We start from the raw sequence: 23,883 nt of genomic DNA on the forward strand, positions 1-23,883 counted from the left end.
TGAGCAATGCATGTGTAACTCAGACTTCTAAGACACTCCGCTGGTTCAGTTCCACTGTGTCTGAAAAAGTCCGTAGTTGAAAGGCTTCGGCCGCCTAAGGTGTTAAGTGGGGAGGAGTAATGCAAGTATCCCCATCTTAGTTAATGTCTGGGCAAATGACCCAGATGTCCGGCCAGCTCAGACAAATGTCGCCAGGTAAGGGGGCTTGGTCTGGTATACTACTAAGCGGCAAAGGTGCGAGGTTCGTGCATGCCCCTCTGCCTGGTTTGCCAAGTATGGGCAACTATGGGATAGGTGAGAATATTTGTTCCCACGCAAACAGTTGCTGCAGAGGTTACAGATTGGGAGTCAAATTAATCTAAGCTGGATTTTAAACTTTATACCATCGTAACACAAGTCAAGAGTTCGTAAGAATTAAGGAATCCAAAACCAATTCTGCAGCGGTAGAACAAAGTAAGCAGCTGCGGAGGAGAAACTGGTTGCGATCGGCGCCCCTGTCCAAAGACTGTTTTCGGTTCTGTTTGCCCACAACTCCCGCTCCTGGGAAATTGTGCCTAGAGACTCTATTTCTAAAGATTTCATTCCGGGAATAGAAGATTTAATTTTACCCCGTCCCAGTAAGCTTATTTCAAGTGTTTTTTGTAAACTAACGTGTATATGTTCATTTCTGTAAATAAATCACAATATATTTTATCTCTTGCTTTGCTCAATCAAAAGATCCAGGTAATAAGGTGTTAAAAGTTCTTGTCTACCGTGACATCCTTTTTTCTGGTGGCAGAGGTGGGATCTGATTGAGCCTATGGTATAATATCCTGCAGGATCCTATAGCATAGAGGGAGACTCAAAAGTTGTGAGCTCCCAAAGCAAGAGGTAGCATACACACGGTATGCAAGAGCACGAAAAAATACAGTCACCCTTTGTCCCATTAATTTTTTCCTGCGGGTGAAACATGGACAAGCGAGCAGGACAATTCAGGAATTGGGATCATGCCCGGATCGTTGTCTGGTGTAAAGGTTATGGCTTACCGACGGCTGGTTGGTCAAAGGTGCAACTGGAGGAGCAGTGCTTATCCTGAGGGCATGGAACCCGTCGCGTAAAGCCACATTGATTACACTTCAGCCTGGGGTGCCAGAGATTCTTCCAGCCCCGAAAAATTATATTATTGTTAAAAATTATATTATATCAAATTTGTGATAAAGTGCATAAACATAAAAAAAAAATCTAATTTAATTAAAGAAAATTGAAGAATTGTTAATCATAAATGTAACCCTCCCTGCCCGGCTGCCTAGGGAGGTTACATCAGTGTAGCGGTATATTGAACATGTGCATTGATTTACCTTGTCTCAGGGTGCTGTCTGTGGTCGGCTGGGGCGATGGAAAGGATGGGTGCCAGGAGTTTTTATAGTACCACTTCAATCTTTATTTATGTTCCCAGGCTTGGGAACACTGCTGTCACAGTACATGTAGATTGAAATAGCTGCACTTAATTTTCATTCATAATGCGATCATTCTTGATATGGTCTTCCCTGAGTGTCCACTCTTAACACACATGGGAGGTACATTTACTTGTTACTTTACCCCCCTTCTTATTAATATTCTTATTGACCCTTTTACTGTGAACCCATATTGTGATCCTGGCCTGTTCTGTGCAACGTTAAGGTTGCTTTCCAACCACTGCTTTAGAATGCCAGTTCTCAGGGAGTACTGAATACTGTGGGTGGGAATCTGGGAATAGGGCTGATCCCCAGACATTTTGGGGACATTTCTGCTTGGCCCACTGAGGCATGTCTGCATTCCCGTTACTGGGACATGCTCTTCTCTCTTTTGGCCATACTATTGGATCCTGTCTAAAGGGGTACTGACCCTATCTGTAACACAATAAAAGGGGGGCCTAATCTATGCTATTCTCTGGGGAACATCTTCCCTACCTCTCTCTTTCATGCTGGGACTCCCTCCCAGAATCCTCTGGCTAGGACCTGGTGTCTGAGGGGGGCCTGGCAGCCGGACAAAGCAGTTGGGCCCAACCTCTTTGCCTGGCTGCCGGTCCTCTCGTTGCCGCTGGGCCCAGCTCTCCCCAGCTGTGGGCCTCCTTCACTGTCTGTCCCACGCCGATCTTCTGATGCTGGCGCTCGCCGGGCCTCTCTGCCGTTGGTGCACGCCGGAAGTAAGCTGGGCTCAGCTGCCAGCATGCACCGGCATGACAGAGAGGCCCGCCACGCACCAGGGTCAGAGGCTCAGCGTGGAACAGTCTGTGAATGAGGCCCGCAGCTGAGGAGAGCCTGGCCTTGTGCGAACGAGAGGATCGGCAGCCAGGCCAAACAGTTGGGGAGAGCCGGGGCAGCAGAGACCTGAGATCATCCCCATTGTAGGTAAGTTTGTATTTATTTTTCTTATTTTTTAAGGGTTGGGTTTGTATGTATTTGGGGATGACTGGGGGTTGTATGTATTTGGGGGAGGGTGGTGTTTAGTATGTATTAGGGGGTGGGATTTTTATGTATGTATTTTGGGGGTAGGGTTTTTTTTAATTGATTTTTTTTGGGGGGGGTGGGTTGTATGTATTTTGGGGTAGGGGCTTGTATGTATTTGGGGGGTGGGAAAGATTTGTATATATTTGAGGGGTGGGGATTTTTTAAATGTATTTGAGAGACGGGAAGGTTTTTTGTATTTGGAGATGTTGTTTTTTTATGGCATGTATTTTGTGTGGGGGATTGTGTATGTAGGGGAGGGAATAAGCATGAGGAGGGGGGATTGAGTGAGAGTGGGGTAATTGATGGAGGTTGAGAGAGTGAGAGGAGAGAGGAAAAGAGGGAGTAAGCAGATCTAAAACAGACTTTACATTCTTATAATAATCCTCCTTAGATTACTGTTACTTCAGTTGGAATCAGCCTATCTGCTAGGTGCGTATGCAGCTCTCTAACAGAGGTATTCCAATAATCACTAGATAGAAGCCAATCTGAATCAAAGAAAAGAGAGAGCGCAAAACGCCCATAGCATAATACTGTTTAATAATAAAAAAAATAGTTCTAAACACAGGTATGTCATTTGTGATGGATAAAAAAAGCATTCATATTTTTTTTTTAAACATTTTATTAGGAAATAGGCAAGATTACAGACATATATCACATCACAACATCCTAATACACTTTGGTTTTCCATTTTTCCGTTTCAAAGGGTGGGGGGAGGGTACCGCCAAGAGAGGCTTGACCTCTGGGTCACGGGGTGACCCGGGGATCGAGAGGTCTGAAAAAGAGAGGGTGGCAAGGGGGGGGGGGGGGGGGCAGGGGGAGGGGTGGGGTGGGTGGAGGTTTGGGGGGGTTGCCTCCCCCACTTTGTTGACCCATCTTTCCTACACGTCACAGTCCTATCGACCGCGGGTCCTGAGTGTGGGCCCTTTTGGGGATCAGTGACCCATCCAGGGTTCCCATACCTTGTAGTGACTCTCAGTCTTACGCTTGAGGAAAGCTGTTAGCCGTTCCATAATCATCACGTCATCTACCCTTCTCTTAACCGCCTGAATGGAGGGGGGTGAGATCTTTTTCCAGGAGAACGCCACAGCGCACCTTGCCGCCGTGGGGATAAAGGAGATTAATTTCCCCACTGGGCGGTCAATTTCCTCTATTGGCCTGCCCAGGAGGAAGGTCAATGGGTCAGGAGATAATGTTAGGCCAGTTACCTCTTGAATTAGAGTTTGGATTGTAAGCCAAAAGTTCTGGATTTTTGGGCATGACCACCAAATGTGGGCCATGTCGCCTCTCTGCCCACAGCCTCTCCAGCATAGATCTGAGGCCAGGGGGTAGATTTGCTTCAATCTGACTGGGGTAAGATACCAGTGGAACAGGATTTTGTAAATATTCTCTTTTGTTGTGGTACAAATGGTAGTTCCTGAAGTCCCATATGTCCTCCCAGTCTTCTCTGTCTATGTCTATGTTTAATTCTGCCGCCCACTTGGACATGTAGTCGTGAGTGGAGGGGCCTGCTGTTATCTCCATGCCAGCATATATTTTGGAGATCAAGGCTATTTGATGTGTATTCGTTTGACACAGCCTCTCAAAGTTTGTAAGGGGAGGAAACTCACATTTTGGGGAAATTTTTGGAGGAAATGTCTAATTTGGAGATATTTAAATGGGCTCAGTTCTGGAGCCTCGTGCTTTGTGCTCAACAGGTCGGCGATCACTCTGATCCCCCTCAGTCTGAAGTGGTCAAATTGTTTGGGTTCACATCCCGGGGGGAAGTTGGGGTTATTGTGGATCGGTGTAAGCAGTGAGCCTGGAGATGTTAGTTTAAACTTCGTTTTGCTTTGCCGCCAAACTTCCCAGGTGTGTCTCACAACGCCTAGGTCAAATCTGCGGAGGGGTCTATCTCCTTTGTCTATGCACCAAAGGTGGGTCTGCAGAAAAGGCGTCTTTACGTAGTGGGATTCAATATCTAACCAGCAGTAGAGGCCCGGGTCTGCGTTCCACACTACTGCTTGCCTCAATTGGGCTGCTAAATAATATTTAGAGATATCTGGGACCCCTAGGCCCCCCCTTCCTCTTGACACCAGTAGGACCGACCTGGCGACCCTGGCTCTTTTGCCCTTCCAAATAAAATTAAACATTTTGTTTTGAATGTTTTTAAGCTCAGAGCCAGGAACATGGATCGGGAGTGTCTGGAAGAAGTATAACAATCTGTGGAGTATGTTCATTTTTACCAAGATCATCCTCCCGATCCATGAGATCTTGTAACCTTCCCATTTATCCAAATATTTTTTAATTTTCCCGAACAAGGCCGGATAATTATATTTGTATAGTGATTGGTAGTTACCTGATACATTCACTCCCAGGTATTTAATGTAGGAGGAACTCCACCTGTTGTTGAAATTTAATTTCAATAGATTGACTTCCGGCTCTGGTACGTTTAAATGTAGGGCTTCTGATTTGTCATTGTTAATTTTGTAGTCCGAGATTTTGCCAAACTCCACCAATTCTTTATGTAAGTTGGGAAGGGACGTTTGGGGGTGGGTTAGGGCTAATATTATATCATTGGCAAAAAGTGAGATTTTGTAATTTGTTTCGCCAATTGGTACGCCCTGGATGTTTAAGCTCTCGCGTATTTTGGCTGCCAGCGGCTCGATCGTCAGGGCGAAGAGGAGAGGGGACAAGGGGCATCCCTGCCTTGTACCATTCTTTATTGAAAACCTCTGTGCTGTGCCTCCCGGGAGCTTAATTGCTGCTGATGGATTTTGGTACAGTGCTCGGACCCCCTCTAGGAATGAGTCCTTGAAGCCGAATTTCTGGTTTTATCTAGGAATAGCCAATTAATTCTATCAAACGCCTTCTCTGCATCTAAACTCAGTATGACCACCTTGGTATTTGTATGATTAATATGGTCTATTATGTTTATGATTTTGCGGGTGTTGTCCGAGGCCTGTTGGCCCGAGACAAACCCCACTTGGTCGTTATGGGTAAGTCTGGGTAGGATGGGGTTTAGAATACGGTGAAAGGTCACAGCTGTGACCTAAAAGATACCTATTTGCACTCACTAAACCAGAAATGCTAGCCTAGGAAAAATTCAATCCTCGGAGTTACCTCCTTAGCCTTACATAAACAATTTAAAATCATATTTATTGAACATATATACAGAAACTTGTATCTAAAATGCCACTGTGTGGCTTATAAGGGAAAGCAAAGGGGTGTAAGGGATAAGTATTGGTGTTATTCCCGGAGCAGAGTGAGACTTAATTATGTGGTCAGGACAGTATACATCGTGTAATACTCAAAGTGTTTCCCCAAAATTTACTTCTCACAATTCTGGGTATAGCATATTGCCAGAATGGTACATACACGAATCAATAATTATTCTCAGTATCTGTTGTTTAGTGAGTCACCTGTGGTTGTATTCCCATAGGGCAATATAGTCCCTGGGTGACGCCACTATGTAGGGTATACAGACAGGGCAATCTATGTGCTGCTTACCCTGAGACACTCAAACATACAGTTAATATCTGTTAGAGAAACGGCTATGGTTTACTTTGGGTTGCTAACTCCCACACCATTAATGTGCCTGATAGTCCATAAGTTATAATACAGCGCGTCATTCGTTGTTCCGTGGCGTCGCTATCACTCTAGTTACAGTAGCCTGTACATACTAGGAGCTAATTTGACTTATCAGTGCTGGTGCAGATATGATCTCGCCTCTTAGTCCGCTCTCTCATGCATATATACGACCTGTTAGTCTCTTCCAACACTTGCTCGCTTCCCGGCTCCCTATGCTTCCGGATGACGTCACCGGATGTGCGTCATCACGTACCGACGTACGTTTCACGCTCGTGGGCGCTTCGTCAGGGTAATGGGAGTGACTGGGTGTATCTCCTCCCTGCTTTAAATAGGGGGCGGTCAGGGGCGTGTTCAGCACCTCAGCCAATCCATACAGTGTAGTTATATGTGGACTAGTATATCGTGCTTCCAATTGGAGTCTATTAGTCCGTTGTCCACTTAATGTTTATTCATGTTGCCCATGGCAACTTGTATGAATAGGGAATGAGATGCTTAATGCTCTCATTAATTAAAACAGGAACGGTTTTTAACGTTATCAGCACGGCACACACAGTGAGGTAGATATGGTGAGCTCATATATGGAGCACATATATACAACTATATACAAGGAAATGTGGTTCTGAGGATGGCAGATACCAACTTGCATGTTTGTTAGTTAATTAGCACTTAGAGACAATAGGTAAGTATTGTTTTAGATACATATATATACACACATATATACATATATGTACACATACATACATGGATATATATATATATATACAATTACATATTGGGTGACCATGTATGATATCTGTTATGTTGACATGTATCAAGAACCAAGTTATCAGTGATGTAGGAGTGATACCCTTTTCTAGAGACCGCTCTAAAGTCAATACGGTCTTGATGAGTTTAAGACTCTATTTATCTAGGACTCCATCCGCACTTGCTTTGTTGGTGGCTCTCCACATGTCTTCTATATCTATATTTGTTATCCGTGATGTAGGAATATGATTATATTTAGGTGACCGCCTATAGTAGTCTATACGGTCATATTGGGTATTAAGACCCTATTGAACATCACAGTTAATAGACATATTGATATGCTACTGATAATGGTACTACCATCCTCATACTGACCTACCTAGATGTTAGGCATATGTACGTTCCTATAGAAATGCTGAATAAATATACCCCTCGTTAAGGCCATTTGGTTGTAGAGTCTGCAGCGTGAATATCCATTTACACTCACGCTGCATCAGACGTCTATCCCAATTCCCTTTTCGGGGGCCCCAGGGTATATGTTCAATCCCACAGAAGGAGAGAAACTTGGGGTCACCATTATGTTCGTTCAGTACGTGGCGGGCCACAGGAGTGTCTTTACTGTTTCGTATAGACCCCAGATGCTCTAGGACCCTCACTTTCAGGGCCCTATGGGTCCGACCTACATACCGAGCACCGCACCTGCACGTAATTAGGTATATTACCCCTTCAGACAGACAATTGATGTGATTCCTGATATCATAAGTCCTATTTGGTGGGTTAGGGATGGTTTTAGTTGTTCTCATGTATGGGCAGGCCTTACAGCGGCCGCATGGGTATGACCCTACAGGTATCCTGTCCCCTAACCATGTTCTTTGTGTAGGTTCTTTATAGTGACTTTGTACCAGTCTGTCCTTTAGGTTTCTCGCCCTTCTACAGGTCATTGTTGGTGAATCTCTAAGGACCTGTTTCAAATCAGCATCGTTTGTTAAGATGTGCCAATGTTTGGTAAAGATCTTTCTCAAATCCTGCCATTGGTTGTTATATGTTCCAATGTATCGTATTGTTTTCTCAATCTGTGCTTGTGAGTGCTGCCTATCCACTAGTAGTTGTGCTCGAGGTGTATCCTTTGCCCTCCTCTTTGCTTTGCATACAGCATTTTTGGAGTATCCCCGGTTGATAAACCTCGCAGTCATATCCCCGGCCTGTTTATTAAATTCATCTAAGGTTGAGCAATTCCTGCGCAACCTTAGGAATTGACCCGTTGGGATATTCTGGATAATATGTTTGGGATGGTGGCTATCCGCCCGCAGGAGACTGTTTGTTGCGGTCTCTTTCCTATAGATGGTTGTTGCTAACTTTCCATCTTTCTGTTTATTAATAGTTAGATCAAGGAAGTGCAGAGAGGTGTCATCTACGTCAGAGGTGAGTCTTAAGTTGTGGTCATTTTTGTTCAGCACATCAACAAATTGTTTCATTAGGGGTCTGGGGCCTTTCCATAGAAGGATGATATCGTCAATATAGCGCCCCCACCATTCTACATATCTAGTGTACTCCTCCAGGGCTTCGCTGAAGACCACTGTTTCCTCCCACCAGCCTAGGTACAAATTGGCATAGGTGGGGGCACAAGTGGTCCCCATAGTGGTGCCCTGGATCTGATGGTAGAATTTCTGATCAAATGTAAAATAATTTCTTGTGAGTACAAAGTCTAGTAGTTGGATCACAAATTCATTATGTGTGTAATAACTGTTTCCACGTTGTCTAAGGAAATGGGTTACAGCTTTTAGACCAACTGCGTGAGGGATACTTGTGTATAGCCCCTCGACGTCTAGACCCACAAGTAATGTGTCTGAACTAACAACAACATCCTCTAAACGTAGAAGGACATCTTTAGTGTCCCGTAAGAATGACGGTAAAGAGTTCACAAATGGTCTTAGGACTACATCTAAGTACTTGCTAGCATTCGCCGTCAGGCTATCAATTCCAGATACTATTGGTCTCCCTGGCGGCGGTAATTTATGCTTGTGTAGTTTTGGCAAATGATAAAATGTAGCGATTTGTGGACTCTTTATCATGATATACTCCATTTCTCTTTTAGAGATCACTTTCTTGTCCAGACACTCACTCAAAATATGCAGAAGTTGTGTTTTAAACACTGCTGTTGGATCTTCTTTGAGTATCTGATAACTTGTTTGGTCTGATAACAGTCTCCAACATTCTGTAGCATAGTCCTCTTTATTTAGTAGGACTATATTTCCACCCTTATCTGATGGTTTTATTTCAATCAAGGGGTCTTTCTCCAAATCTGCTAATGCTAGGCGCTGTGGGTGTGTGAGGTTTTGTTTTATAGTAGTTTTATGTAACTGCATAATGTCATTCGTTACTACTTTCACGAACACATCCACATTGGAACACGACTCTGATGGAGGTGTGAAGGTGGATTGATTTTTAAGGTCTGTGAATTCTACCCTCACCATACGGTCTATTGGATTCCTCCTCTAATTCATTCAACATATCTAGATTGTCTAGGTCAGCATCTGTTAGATGTTCTAGTGCTGTTCCCTGTATCGAGTTATGTCTCCTTCTCTGAAAAAACTTATGTAGAAGGAGCTTCCTCGAAAACAGGTTGAGATCTTTTATACATTCAAAAGGGACTATATCATTAGTGGGAGAGAAAGAGAGTCCTTTGCTCAGTACTTCTAAATGGAAAGTGGTAAGTACTTTTCTAGATAGATTCACTACCTGTTTTTTCTCTTCCTCCCTCTGTAGGGTCTCCTCTGCTGCACTTGTGGTTGGTAACCCCATAACTCTCTGTCTCTTAGCGACACTTCCCCTCCCCCTCCTTGTTTTCCTCGACTTGGTTGGATGTATCTCCCTCCTGCTCCTAAAAAATGAATGTCAGAAACAGTCTGTGAACCAGGGTTAATGTACTCAGGGTGGGGTATGTTTGTTCTCTCCCCTTGTGTTTCGGGATCCGTGTCGCTAGCAGAGTGTTCCCATTCTGTTGAGGATTCCAATGGTTGTGGGGTAAATCTTTTTTTAGATGCTTTAATTTTGTATCTAAAGATGTTCCCTTCTTTAAAGTCAAGTGAGTCCCTAATAAATTTTTTCTGTTTTCTCAGTTTGATGTCTGCCTTTAATTTGTCAATGTTGTTTTTGAGTTTCTTTTCAAGGTCACTGAACTCTTCCTGTCCGCTCCAAGTCTCAATGTCTTTTTTAATAAGATCTATGTTGGTATTAGTTTTTGTCAATTTGTCTTTCTCATGTTCGATTAATATTGTCATCAATCTGAAAGAACATTTGAGCAGTTCTGACTCCCATGCTTTGTTAAAAGTTTCGTCAGTTTGGTATTGTGATGGAGCTAGGTTCAGTCTCAGACCTCGAGGGACTAGATCCAGTCTAAGGTAATTGGTTAGACTCGTTATTTCCCACCAAATTCGAGCCTGCAGTTTCATTACTTTTTCCAAATTACTGAAAAAGCTTTTGATATCATTCTGGCTCGAAGTTGGTGGTAACTCTCTGTCCAATGTAAAAACAGAAGTGGCTTCAGTTTGCCATGCATCAAAGACAAACAACAACAACCATTACAACAAAAGGGAACCGTTTTGGGGGTGCTTAAAAACAATTATATGACCCAAGTTATTGAGGAACCAACCAGGAGAGGGGCAATACTGGATTTGGCAAATATCAAACAATGTAGAAATAATAGCAAATATTCAAGTTCTGGAACATTTGGGTAACAATGATCATAACATGATCTCATTTGAAATAAATTATCAAAAAACAGATTACTTGGGTTCAACAAAGACCTTAAACTTTAGAAAGGCAGATTTTAATAAACTGAGGACTAATATACAAGTAATGCATTGGGTGATGCTTTTGCAGGGAAAAAGAAAGAATTTTTTTTTTTTCCTCTCCTGCCTGAGCCAGCAGTGGGTGTGTTTGGATGATTACTAACCTAGCATACCTGGTGAGTGTGTCTATTTAAACAGAGGTTGCTTATGAATCCTGAGCTTGCGTGTCCTGATCTGCATGACTGGTTGATTTCAAGTGCTGGCTGTATTAAGTGTGCAGTTAAAACTAGAAGCAGTTTGAACAAGGAAGGGGTTAAACAAGGTATAGTATATTGAAGTACAGTTTATTGTTAGTTCTTAAATACTTCATAGTTGCTACAATGAGCAGTATTGCCACATGTATGTGCACTTGGGGCAGCTGTTCCAAGGAGCATACCGCTGTTGGAAGTGTGAGCGGGTGGTCTCTTTAGAGTCAGAGATTACTGATCTGAAGAGGAAACTTGCAATATTGAGGGACATTGGCAATCTTGAAAGGGGTTTAGTGCTCACTGAGTAAGCCCTTGCTTCAACTAGTGGTGCATATGGTGGCGCTGTTAGTGAGGAGCAGGCAGGTAGTTTGGTAACAGTTAGAAGGGGAAGCAGGGGCAATAGGGAGAGGCTGACCCATCTCAATAGATTTGTCATGTTGGGTGAAGATATTGGGAGTGTAAGGGCAGAAATGGCAAGGCTGGGGGAGACTGATTCCTCTAGCAGCCAGGGGAATAGTTTCTCAAGCGCAGAGGGGACTCAGGATGCTCTGATACAAAGAACGAGTGTGGGGGTAGGGAGCTCCAATTAGAAACCGCATGAACCAAACAGATTGTTGCCTCCCGGGTGCTCGGATTCGGCACATTGTGGATCAGGTAGACAGATTGTTGGGAGGGGCTGGGATTGACCCGGCAGTCTTGGTACATGTTGGTACCAATGACAAAGTTAGAGAAAGATGGAGGGTCCTAAAACTTTATTTCAGGGATCTAGGCCAAAAGCTTAAGGCAAGGACCTCCAAGGTAGTATTTTCTGAAATAATATCAGTGCCATGCGCTACCGCAGGGAGACAGTCAGAGATTGGGGAGGTTATTGCATGGCTAAGAAAGTTGTGTAGGAAGGAGGGTTTTTTTTTTAGAGCACTGGGACTCCTTTTCTGAGAGGTGCCACCTATATTCTAGGGATGGATGGCACCTCAATGAAGAGGGATCTTTTGTGCTAGGGGGGAGACCTATTATCAACGTTTTAGCCGGGATTTCTCAAAAATAGTCGCTTGTTTCTTGGTCTCCAGAGACACAAGCTGTCACAACCTGTTACCATACTAATGGACCACTGTAACCTGGAGTACCACGTACAGCCCCTAGGCTGAACACCCACGAAGCGAGATGGGCTCTCCTTTTCACCCACCTTAATTACATTCTTTCTTTTAGACCGGGATCTAAGAATGTTAAAGCTGATGCTCTTTCCTGCAAGTTTACCTCTGATGATTCGCTGGAAACTAAGGATCCCATTTTCCCTCCTTCCAGGATTGCGGCCACAATATCTGCCACTGTCATGGTCCACATTCAAAAAGCCCTGTCTGAGCTCCCCGCTGGTCTCTCTGTACCACTTGGTGAACTTTTTGTCCCCTTCCCTCTTCATCTACAAGTCCTCCAATGGGGTCATTAACCCAGATTTGTGGTCTCCCAGGTATTAAGAAGACCACCAAGTTTCTCGAGTGGACATTCTGGTGGCCAGAGATCAGGCATGATGTCAAGGTGTTTGTCTCGGCCTGTGTGGTATGTGCTCTCTACCATGTGGGCTGCTTCATTCTCTTCCCGTTCCATCTCGTCCATGTACATACCTGTTCATGTATTTCATTGTATAGCATCCCCCCTCCTGGGGCATGATGATAATTCTATCCATGGTTGACCATATCTCCAAGCAGGTACATCTTGTCCCTCTATAAAAGCTTCCTTTTGTGCCAAAGATGGGAGATATTTGCATCAGGGAGGTATTCCACCTGTAGTGCTTACCAATACAGATTGTCTCCGACAGGTGCTCTCAATTCATTGCGAGATTCTGGAAGGCCTTTTGTCGTAGTTTGGAAATTCACCTCCATTTTTCTTCTGCCTAACGCCTGCAGTCCAATAGCCAGATGGAGAGGACCAATCAAATGTTGGAACAGTTCCTCCGGTGCTATGTCTCCCAGCAGCAGGACAATTGAGAGGACCTCCTGTCTCTGACAAAATTTGCCATGAACTCCCTGTGTCTAATGTGCTCTCCCTTCTTTGCAGCACTTGGGTATAATCTGACTACTCTTCCCTGCAATGGATACCAGGGATAACGATCTGCATGATCTCTGGAAAGGCATACAGGCAACTCTTCTCATGGCGGACTCTGTGTCAGAGACACAGAAGAGAAGTGCAGATAAACGCAGAAGGTCTTCACCTGAATATCAAATCAGCTTTAAGGTCTTGCTCTCAATGCGTAATATCCATCTACGTCAGCCCTCCGCAAAATTGGGACCATGCTTTATCAGTCCTTAGAGGATTTCCCAGAAGGTGAATGAAGTTGCCTTCCAGCTTGACAACAAACAGAATATAACGGCGCCTAGATAAAACTTATATCACCTGAGTGATTACCCAATGACAGTCCAGCCCTCACAGTCCAAGTGATATCCAGAAATGACTTGCTTGGTGTCTCATAACATGTGGGATTAAAACAGACAAATCATAGTGCAACACTGGACTGCAGACTGATTAAACAAACAAACACTAACAACACAAAACATATAGAAACAGAATAGCTACAATTTAACTGGTAACATTTAATGAAAAACTGAATGATGCGTTAACACTCAATTCCCTTAAAATATAGAAAAACACTGATATGAGATCACTTCCGGAGGGTTAAAATTGAAATCCTACTCACGAGAATATGAAAATAAGCCAGCATATAGCAGCACCAGATAGAGTCTCCGTGGTAGATGCAATGGAGAAGCCTCACAGGGCACTTTCAGACCTCATGCGATGCCGCCGCATATCCCGCTGTTGCGTTCACATGCCCGCTGTGGCCGTCGCAGTCGGATGACGCGTCGCGCATGTGTAGTTGCTCAGAATCCCTGAGATGCACTGCGCATATATAGCAGACAGGCAAGTCTCTCCAAAGTGATAGCAAAAAACTTAAAAGGCAATTAAACCGGAGTGCAACTTATCCAAGTCCACACAAATTATCAGCACAGTGTATAGAACCATCCAACGCGTTTCATGACACTCGGTCGTTTTGTCAGGGGCATGATGGGTAATGGGAGCATACACCTATATATACACATAATAAATCAATAAAACAATTACAGCAGCACAATAAACAATTAATCAATAATGGATCAGTAAAGAGCTATTCTGTTACAAACATACAGATTTACATACAAATGACCAACACATAACATACATAAATAACATGACAAAAAGTCATACAATACCAGTAATGCAACTAGGATTAATGGAAAGGGGATGATAAAAATTAGCCTGATTGTTTCAATGCAGAGGACATAGATCAAATCAAATTGAACTCTATGGTCAAAACCACACACTTCCAGCTTGAACTACCACATCACTCAAGATTACCTCAACATTTCATATCTCTTACTGTAGCTGAAACCGGCTATCCGGAACTGATTTTCCAGAACTCTACCCCTCCCGCTCCAATTTCCATGGATGGTCAATCAGAGTATATTGTTCAGAAAATCATGAATTCCCTTATATCTAGAGGGTCCCTCCAGTACCTGATCAACTGGAAAGGATACGACCCTGAAGAGAGGAGTTGGGTCAAGGTATCCAATGTCCATGCTCCTTCCTTGGTCAAAAGCTTCCACAAGACTTTTTTTTTTTTTTACAGGAAACCTATTTCAGAACCCAAGATCAGTCCAGGTAGTACGATAAGGTCTTCTCACATGTCTCCTATGCATCAGCGAAAAAAAGGGGGTAGTGATTATGATCCGTACGTCTGTAACATTTTCACTTGATGAAAGTAAGTCTGACCAGGACGGTCGTCGTTACCTGTTACTCAAGGTAAAATTGGGTTCCAAACTAGTAACTTTAGTCACTGTATATGTTCTTAATGATGGACAATTACAATTTTTCCTGACATTTTTTCGTTACTGGAGGAGATTGTAGAAGGGTGAATAATCATGGGCGAGGATTTTGGTTTATTTCGTTTTGAATTACATAGCGTTAGAGTGCAAGTAAAAGGAGAAAATCCAGAGCATCAGCTGACCAAAAATAGGCACAGGATCTCGATTAAAAAAAAATATATATATTAGATCATTCTGTATAACAAAAAAATACAAAATGTCCAAAAAGGACCTCCCACACATATTGCACGACCATGGTGTTTTCTGAAGGAGTAGTGAAGTAGAGTCCATGGACATTTAATATAGAAACAAATAAACCATTCATAGCTCAAAAAGACAACCAATTGTATTTAAAACAAAAAAAAAGATTTGTTTCAATATTATATGGTAACAAATGAGTAGCGTGTTTCCAGCAGCGTTAAGATGCAGGGATATATAGTATTGTAGAACAGCTAATATTCTATGTAGGAGATACGGACCTTGGTGATGGAAAATTGAGCTTGCCTGCTCCATATCAACTGCTGGCAGGAATAACCAAATAGAGGAAAAATAATGAGTTACCTCAATCTCGCAGTCTTTTATTTCCTCCTCCCCATTCCATTGTGATCCCGGCGTGGCACAGAGTACTTTCAGTATCCCACGCCGTCTTATGGAGATGTCCAGACAGCCGCTGGCAGGAACAGCCAAGTAGAGGAAAGATGATAAATTATCTCTACAGTACCACTCGATCTTGCAGTCTGCCCACACCCCGCGGTGATTCCGGCGTGATGCGCGGTGTAATCACTGTCCCACGCTGTCTTCCGTAGCTATCTTCAGATAGTGTCCAAAGGCTCTGATCCTGCACTGCTGCTGCGGGTCCGTCTAATCGGAAAGCGAAACTAAGAACACTGCAGAGGATTGGTGGACAACACGAACACGCAAAAGCACTCACAGCTCACAGGGTTTGAACACAAATAAAAGAAAATTTATTAAACTACTTAATTTGGTCAAAACATAGGTGTTCTCCTCCCACACGTGAAACACGTGGAAGGAGAACCCATGTTTTGTCCTTATTATGTTTTTTTAATTATGTAGTGTAGCCCCGGTCCCCTGTGCGGTTCCCAGAGACCCCCCTCCTTGATCGCCTCGCGGTCGTAGGTGCCGCCTGAGCCAGCGACGGACCCGCCGGCTGCTTACAAGGGTGGGGGCCGGAGCAGGGAGCGCTCCGAGGCTCTGCGGTGCACCCGGCTAGCGGGGGCCGCCATTGTAAATGTGCGCGCATGTGCAGTGGTTGCGCATGCGCAGAAGAAGTTCGGGAGGTGCAGTGGCCATTACCAAAGTTGCGCATGCGCAGTACGAGCGCACACACGGCCCCAATGTATCTGTAGCCTCCGCGGGACTACAAGTCCCATGAGGCCAAGGGAGGCAGACACCAGGTGTCCCCGAGTGGCCAATGAGAGGCCAGTATTCCTGGGAGCAGGGAAAGAGATACATTTCGCGGGTTTTGCAGAACGTCAGTTGGAGCTGGGAGCTGGGTGAGTTAGGGTGTGTGTGCAGGGAGCAGTAGCCCCTGGCACTAGGCCTAGTTACCCCCAGAGGCCCCAGATAAGTTACCTTTGCTCCAGTTTGTGGTTGCTTCAGGGACAGGCCTTAGAGAAGGAGTTCTTCCCCTTTATCTGTTTAGTTAAGTTAGGACACATTCAGTGTCGCGCAGCCTGATTGCTGGGTCTGGGCTCAGACCCTCAGTTATATAGAGACTATCTTCTCAGAGGCCACGCCAAGCAGTGACTGCGGCCTGCTGGCTGCAGGCAGATCCCCGTCAAGGTACAGACGGTGCAGAGCCGTGGTGATAATATCCACGCTGGAATTCACCCCACACGTAGGAGGACGTCTCATCGGATCAGGCGGATCCACTTCAGTTGTATAGCGGCACCCATGGCTGGAGCCCGGGCAGGTATCTATAAAGAGTGCACCAACACGTCAAGGGATAGCGCTATCTCCAACACACGTGGGTGGGGTTTTGGATATAAGGTACTTTGGGGAATACCTATGTTGATGCGTGCACCCGGTGCACGTCCATGTGTATGGCTATATGCATTATTCTGTGTGGTACAGGTACCAAAGTTATTATCAGTTACAATAGTAAACAATTGTTAGCATACACTGTGTGCGAAGTTTTATTCTTGTGATTCCTGTTAGAGGACCATCCCACTCAGGTGGGAACCCTTACAGGTGGAGGCGCTGTGTACGAATGATCAGGTAACCCCAGGCCCCCAGTGTCGGAGGTTCAGGTCTTCTGTGAGCCTATCAGGTAACGCACCACACCAGGTAACACAAGTGTAGAATTCCCCACATAGTCACCATCTGCGATAGGGGGGGGAAGGTGTTACAGTAGTTTAATACATTTTCTTTAATTTTTGTTCAAACCCGGTGAGCTGTGAGTGCTTTATAATATATAGCCTTCTCATGACGTCATTATAAATGAAAAACAACTGAATTGAATGAAACCTTTTATAATGATCCCACATATATATTACATAAAAAAATCCTTGCAACATGGTAATCTACAAGAATGTATTAATAAATAGTAATAACGTATATTTTAGTAGCTGATCCTGTGTAGCAGGCTAGCGTACCTCACAGGAAGATTATTTAAAAAAAATATAGCTTGTATCTCTTCTCAAAAGTGGTGTAACCACTTGCATATATAGAAATATACTGTACATATTATCATGCTAAACATATAATTGCATGATAATAATGATAATAAATTCAGAGATATAGATAGAAATATACACAGCAATGACGTGCAATAGTATCATTGTTACTACATGAAACGTGTGTACTATGATGCCAGCACAGGTGAAAAAAAGAGATATTGGTACACACAACACACATGGCATGACCTGATCATGAACATCAATGGATGGTTACAAAATGTATGTATAATTGTAGCTTGTTGTAGAGAAAATATAAAAAGGAAAGAGAAGAAAAGAAGAAAAAATACATACAGTATATCCAGGAAACAGTTCCTATATCCATCACAATCAACATCGCATTGTCATATGGGCATCCACCAATATCTAATAGTGTAATTCTTATGGGCCCATATAGTTGGTGAACCACCCCAAAGATAACCCAATATCTTCACTGTATATAAGGCATATTACCCAATGGTATATTTTTTGGCAAATGCTTGTTTTTATTTCATTGTTATTTTTTTTTGTTTGTTTTTTTTAATTCTTGTGTTTTTTGATATTTAGTTTTTTAATTCTTGTTTTATTTTTGGTGTTTGCTTTTTTTGGTTTCTTGTGTATTCTTGATATTTTTTTTGTTTGGTTGCCCATTGACTGCCATAGTGTCAAAGCATGTCCATATTATATGGGCATGCTTTAACACTGTACCAATCAATGGATAGCGGGGGTGGAGGGTAGTGGTAGTTTCCCCCCGGGGAGGGTAGTTAGGCCTCCCGGGTTGGTAGTGGGGAAGGGGGTTAACCCCTTAAATACTATAGCGGTTACTAACCGCTAAGGTAATTAAGGAGTTAGGGGCTATTAGTTTGTATTATTTATTGTACTGTTGCTGCACACAGAGGACATGGACGCGGAGGACGGTGATGAGGACGGCCTTCATCCTGGCAGGGGTAAGTGCAACTTTTATTTACTTTATGCTGGCTGGGTAATATTTTATTTTGAATGGGCAAATGCACTATTATCCATATCTGGATAATAGCAAATTTGCCCATTACTGTACAGTATGTGTTAGGGGGGGGGTTGTTGGGGGTACAGGGGGTGGGTAGGTTATGAACTGGTAAGTAGTAGGTATGGGGGTACTTGGCCCAGGGTTGGTGGTTAGGCCTACCGGGTGGATAACGGGGGAGGGGAGGTGTTAATCCCTTCATTACCACAATGGTTACCACTGCAATGGTATTGAAGGGGTAACTCCTCCTGCAACCTTCCGGTAGGCCTAATCACCCATGCTGGGCCAAGTACCCCCTTCACTCACCCCCTCTGCCCCCAATAAACTAGATACTGTGCCTTAACCCCTTCATTGCCTTAGCGGCTAGCCGCTAAGGTAATGAAGCTCCTTTAATGTGATTTTAACTAAAAATGTATGGGAGCATTGATTTCAGCCTCGGTGACCCCTGCTTCCCAATATGGCCCCGGTATGGGGTGCCAGTATCCCCGCAATTTTTAAATTCTCCCACCTCACGTGACTGGGAGATTTAAAAGCACAGGGGATACCGGCACCCCATACTGTGGCCTATATCTCAGGAAGCAGGGGGTCCCTGATGCTGAAATCAGTGCGGTTCAGCTCAGGAGACCCCCTGCTCCCATACACTATTAGTAAAAATGAGCAAACAAACAGATTTAAACCCTCTAAAAAGCGCTGACCTACACTCAAGTATTACGTGATAGTGCAAATATTGAAATCAAATATAAATGAGTGATATACAATAAGTGAAACTAAATGAAAAAAGTGAAAAAAAGCAGCCTAGGGGAACAACAAACAACAGACTATTCCAAATCTGATATAGCAAATACACACACAAAGTTAAATGTCCCCGGCGCTAAATTAGTCCAAGATACCGTGATATACCAAGACAGTCTCTGAATTGGAGCTCCTTCTTGACGGATTGATGGACTTCATAGGTTGTGTTCCAGATGGGAGGGTGTCCTTTATGTGAAAATCCACTGCTCCTGAAATAACAGATGACAACAAGGCACACCAATTGCGTAGTGGGTTTCAGCAATGAGTCCCTATCTAGAAACCAACGAATCCTACTCACAGAATGAACGCTTGTACATTCAGGGGAGAGAATCTGTGAACGCTTCCCGTCTCCTCAAAGCTTCTCACGGACCCCACGTGCTCTGGCGGATGCCGTCCGCAACTTGAAAGCCCCTTGATCCGCGGTGGAGAGGATCACTGTACGCGACACCCGCTGCCGGCAGATCGGGTGACGTCAGCGATACAGGAAACCCTCCTCGCGTCAGGAACTACGGATGCTGGATCAGCTCAATAAACTAAGCTCCTCCTTTATCACTAATTAGTGAATAGGCCCCTTATTCTGTCCATGGGCATGATAACGAACACAGTGCTCTGTTATCTGCAAGTGTAAACAGATAAATTAGTGCGCTAAGCTAGTGACACCCTTGTAATAAACACTGGAATGGTCCCCTAATGGGGGGGACTGTATAAGTCTCTCAGTCTTAGGGAACAGGTGAGTGGGAATGGGAGGACAGGAGGGGATGGAAGTGGAGGGAGGTGTACGGGGTTAGGTGTAAGGAAAGATGGCAAAACTTCTACCTATCCTAAATATGAGTGTATCTGTGTGTGTGAAGCACAATCAACAGTTAAATAGAAACATTATGCATAATATATTATATGACATGAAACACTATAAACGTGCTTATATATATACAGTATATATAACTTTCAGGGTTCAATGTACCAAACAGATTTTGTTCTCAAACAGCACTCAGGTCATAAAACTGGTATGGTAAAAAGTTAATAGTTCTTTGTATTTAGAAAGTCCAATAATTTATGTGTTGCTGTTGCTTCAGCCCCAAATGCCAGGCTAACCAATTATCCACCAAGTAGTACCTCAAAAGGAAAAAGAGGGGTGCAACATAGCAAAAAGTAAATTCTTTATATATTTAAAAACAATGATATTGCATCAATGCATGATAATAATAACAAAGATATTGCCTGATACGAAGGACTGCTGCTGATATGCCTGATGTAGGGATTAAACTCCTTCCTTCTGATAGTCCCCTGGGTCCTTAGGTCGAGGGGGGTGGGCGATGTTGTCAACAAGATGTAGCTGCTTTGGCCGGTGTGTTTGTCCCCTGGGGTTTTCCCTCAGTTGAGTACTTCTCCTGACTGTATGCAGAGAGGGGTATGTCCCCCACGTCGATGCTCAATAAAAGCAGAGAAAAAGGACTGTAATAATAGTCATTGAGTAGTGTAAGGAATCCACACCTCAGTTTACTGTTTACCTTGCCTTACAGACCCGTGCAGTCCTGGAACACTTCCCCTGATATTTACTGCAGCCTGGATTCACTCATTAAAGCAATACTGTCACACGCCCCTTCTGCTATTGGTTCACTGACCTTTAAGTACTGACTTCCCACAATGCTTCCCTGCCGAGCAGAGTCCTTCCTGGATGTCACCAAGTGTTCTGCCACAAGCCCCTATCTCGTTACTAATTCTGTTTTGTCCTAGTTCTTGTTCCTGTGCTGAAGCATTGAATCCCCAGCGTAACTTCAGCTTCCTGTTTTCCTGAGGCCAGCTACTACTCTCTCGTAGAGGCCTGCTTTCCTGAGGCCTGCTGCTAGTTTCACGCAGAGGCCTGTTCCTGTCTCCTGTGCTGAAGCGGAGGTCCCTCCAGTGTTGTCTTCAGCTCTCTGGTTCCTGGGGCCTGCTGCTCATTCTCCATTGCAGAGGCCGTGTCCTGGTTCCTGTGCTGAAGCGGAGGATTCTCCAGCCCGCTCAGGACTCTTGCGCTGAAGCACTGGTTTACCAGTGCTGCCAGGCGGTGTGCCCACTCCGGTCTGCCTATCCTTTCCTGAGACCAGTACCATGGGCCATGGTCGCCGCACGCGCGGAGGCCGCTCACGCTCCTAACCTGAAGCAGGGAACTCCTGACTACCTGTTTCCGAACTCCTGTTTGAACAACGTTTACCCTGAGGTCTCCGATCCTGACCCTGGCTTGTCCACTGATGATGCTGCCTTCTCCAGTCCCGACCCTGCTATGTACGACTACGAACTGCGCAATCCTGATCAGCCTGCGCGGTCTAAGGTCGGTGCTTTTACAACCCCACCTCAGCCACGCGGTCCGACCCAGGTTTGTGGCGAGCACAACCGTGACAAGTAGTCAGTAGAGTGCTGTAGATGAAAGCCTAACAGAGGATAATGTAGTTCAAATTCATGAGTCTGCCCATGTACAATGAGGCAATCACATAGGTGGATAGAATAAGAGGGGAGGAGGGAAAAAGTCCCACCGCTGAACACCCACACTAGTGAGTGCGCACCAGCGGGACAAAATACTCCTCTAACGCCCCACGTCCAGTACACACCTAATAGCCAATGGGCACTGGGACTGGTAAATGAATAATTTTCAGAAAACTCACATTCTTGGAGTATCCAGTCCCTGGATTGAAAGGCAGTGAAAGATGTCCTCTGTCAGAATGCGTGCTGCTGCTGGGTCATGTAAGCAAACGTAGAAAAGTAGAAAAAAGCAGTGCACTGCGTACAGGAATAAAGAGGAGTCTGGACAAAGCCGTGTGAAAAATGTATTACGTGGACAAAAAACACATCCCCCCACTGCAGAGAAGTATCTTGCAAAACAATCCGTTTTCAGAAAACATTTTAATGTACTGTCGCGGCCCCTTTTATTCTCCAACATCACCGCATTTGTCCGGGATTTTTTTTCGAATGCCACGCACTTCACCGCGTTCATGCCGCATTCATACCACATTCACAGCCGTGGTTGATGTGTTTATTGAGAATGGTTCGGATTTAATTGGTTGCAATTCTTCGCGTGTCCGCCAGATGGCAGATATTCATAAATTGTAATGCGCATGCGCTTCAGTAATGTGTCGACTTGCAGGTGTTTCGTTTAAAAAAGATACCACAGTGGGCTATTGTAAATTGGCCTTGGGACTGAAGGAAGAGGTTACAATAATGTATCAATTTAGGCTTTTCATATTAAAGAAAGACAAGCACCAGTTTCTGGTCTGGTTATTGTCCAGAGATTCCCGCCATGAGTGCACAAGTGCAGCCCGTGTTCCAAAAACCCGACAGAAGTTACACTTATTTAATATGGGCCGCGATTAATGCAACAGATGATAAGAGGGCAACAGTTGTTCAAATTTATCAGTACTTTATCGAAAACTATGACTTTTACAAATTTTTGCCAGCTCCTCATGTGTAGAAGCGTGCAATAAGGAAAAAGTTATGTGGCGATCCATGTTTTTTTCGTATTGATCCTGAATTTATTGGAGGGTATTGGTGTGTATCACCGGGTTTTTCCCGTATCTATGATCATGCAGACGGCAAAAGGCGAAAGGTCGTGTTAAAACCAAGTAAGAAACGTCAGTCGCTGGCAAGCAATGCACCAGCACCAGCACCAGCACCGGCTTCCAATAACGGTCCGACCATCAGTGACAACCTGGTGATCTGCAACCCTTGCTGTCTGTCCACGCACGGATACTTGCAGCCTGAGCCGGATTTCGCGTACAGTTTCGAGCAAGCTTGCATGTACCTAAGCGATTTCCAGCCTCATCAGCTGACTACAGGTGTAGTAGTCCTGCTGTCACCTGCCAACGTGTATGATCAAGAATACTGGACTGGCAGTGGCCCGGCGCTGGAGCCAGCTGAATGGGAAATTCTACGGTGAGTAATGTTGCCGTATTTTATTGTGGTTTTTTTTGTGTTGAAAATATCAATATCTGTGCGATTCAAAAGTCAAGCGATTCTCCTGTAAGCAATATCACTGGCTGAGCGGCTTCTACAGTACTGTAGATACTGAACAATTGGTGGAACGCTAGGCGCATGCGCATTGGAACCGTCTTGAAACGCATATGCGTCATCACATCGACGGTAGTCGAATGCGCATGTGAACAGGAGACGCCCCCCGAGAAAATTATTGGTGGGACTGACTGGGAACTTCTTTAGGGGACTGACCATTACAGTAAAACTTTTATTTTTGTTTTTCCTCAGAAAAGAAAACTTTGTAATCTCATGCGGAAAACGGCAAATGGAGGGATTTCGATGGATAATATCGCTTTGTGTAACAATGCCTGCACATTGCTGAATCGGATTTAAAAAACCACGTACCGGAGTCTTTTTTATATACTAAACTATATACTTTTTTTTTATATATACTGTATAATAAACCCGAGAAAATAAAAAGTATGCATCAACATTTTCTTTTATTGGTGGAGTAAGTACAAAAACATTTATTTACAAATACTGTACAATGTAAAAACATTTTAAGTGCACAGCAATTCAAAACATCAACAGGTGTATGGTTTACTGCTAGTGAAAACATTTATGTACAGAAAGTCAAAACATTTACAGTCAGTCAGTATGGTTTACAGTCACATGTTGTTATTAAAAAAAATTATTTTTTCAGAAAATATTCAAAATGCAACATCTCCTTTATTAAAGTACAGCAAGTCAAAACATTTAC

The sequence above is a fragment of the Ascaphus truei genome, chromosome 3 (assembly GCF_040206685.1).
Source record: "Ascaphus truei isolate aAscTru1 chromosome 3, aAscTru1.hap1, whole genome shotgun sequence".
Taxonomy (NCBI): Eukaryota; Metazoa; Chordata; class Amphibia; order Anura; family Ascaphidae; genus Ascaphus; species Ascaphus truei.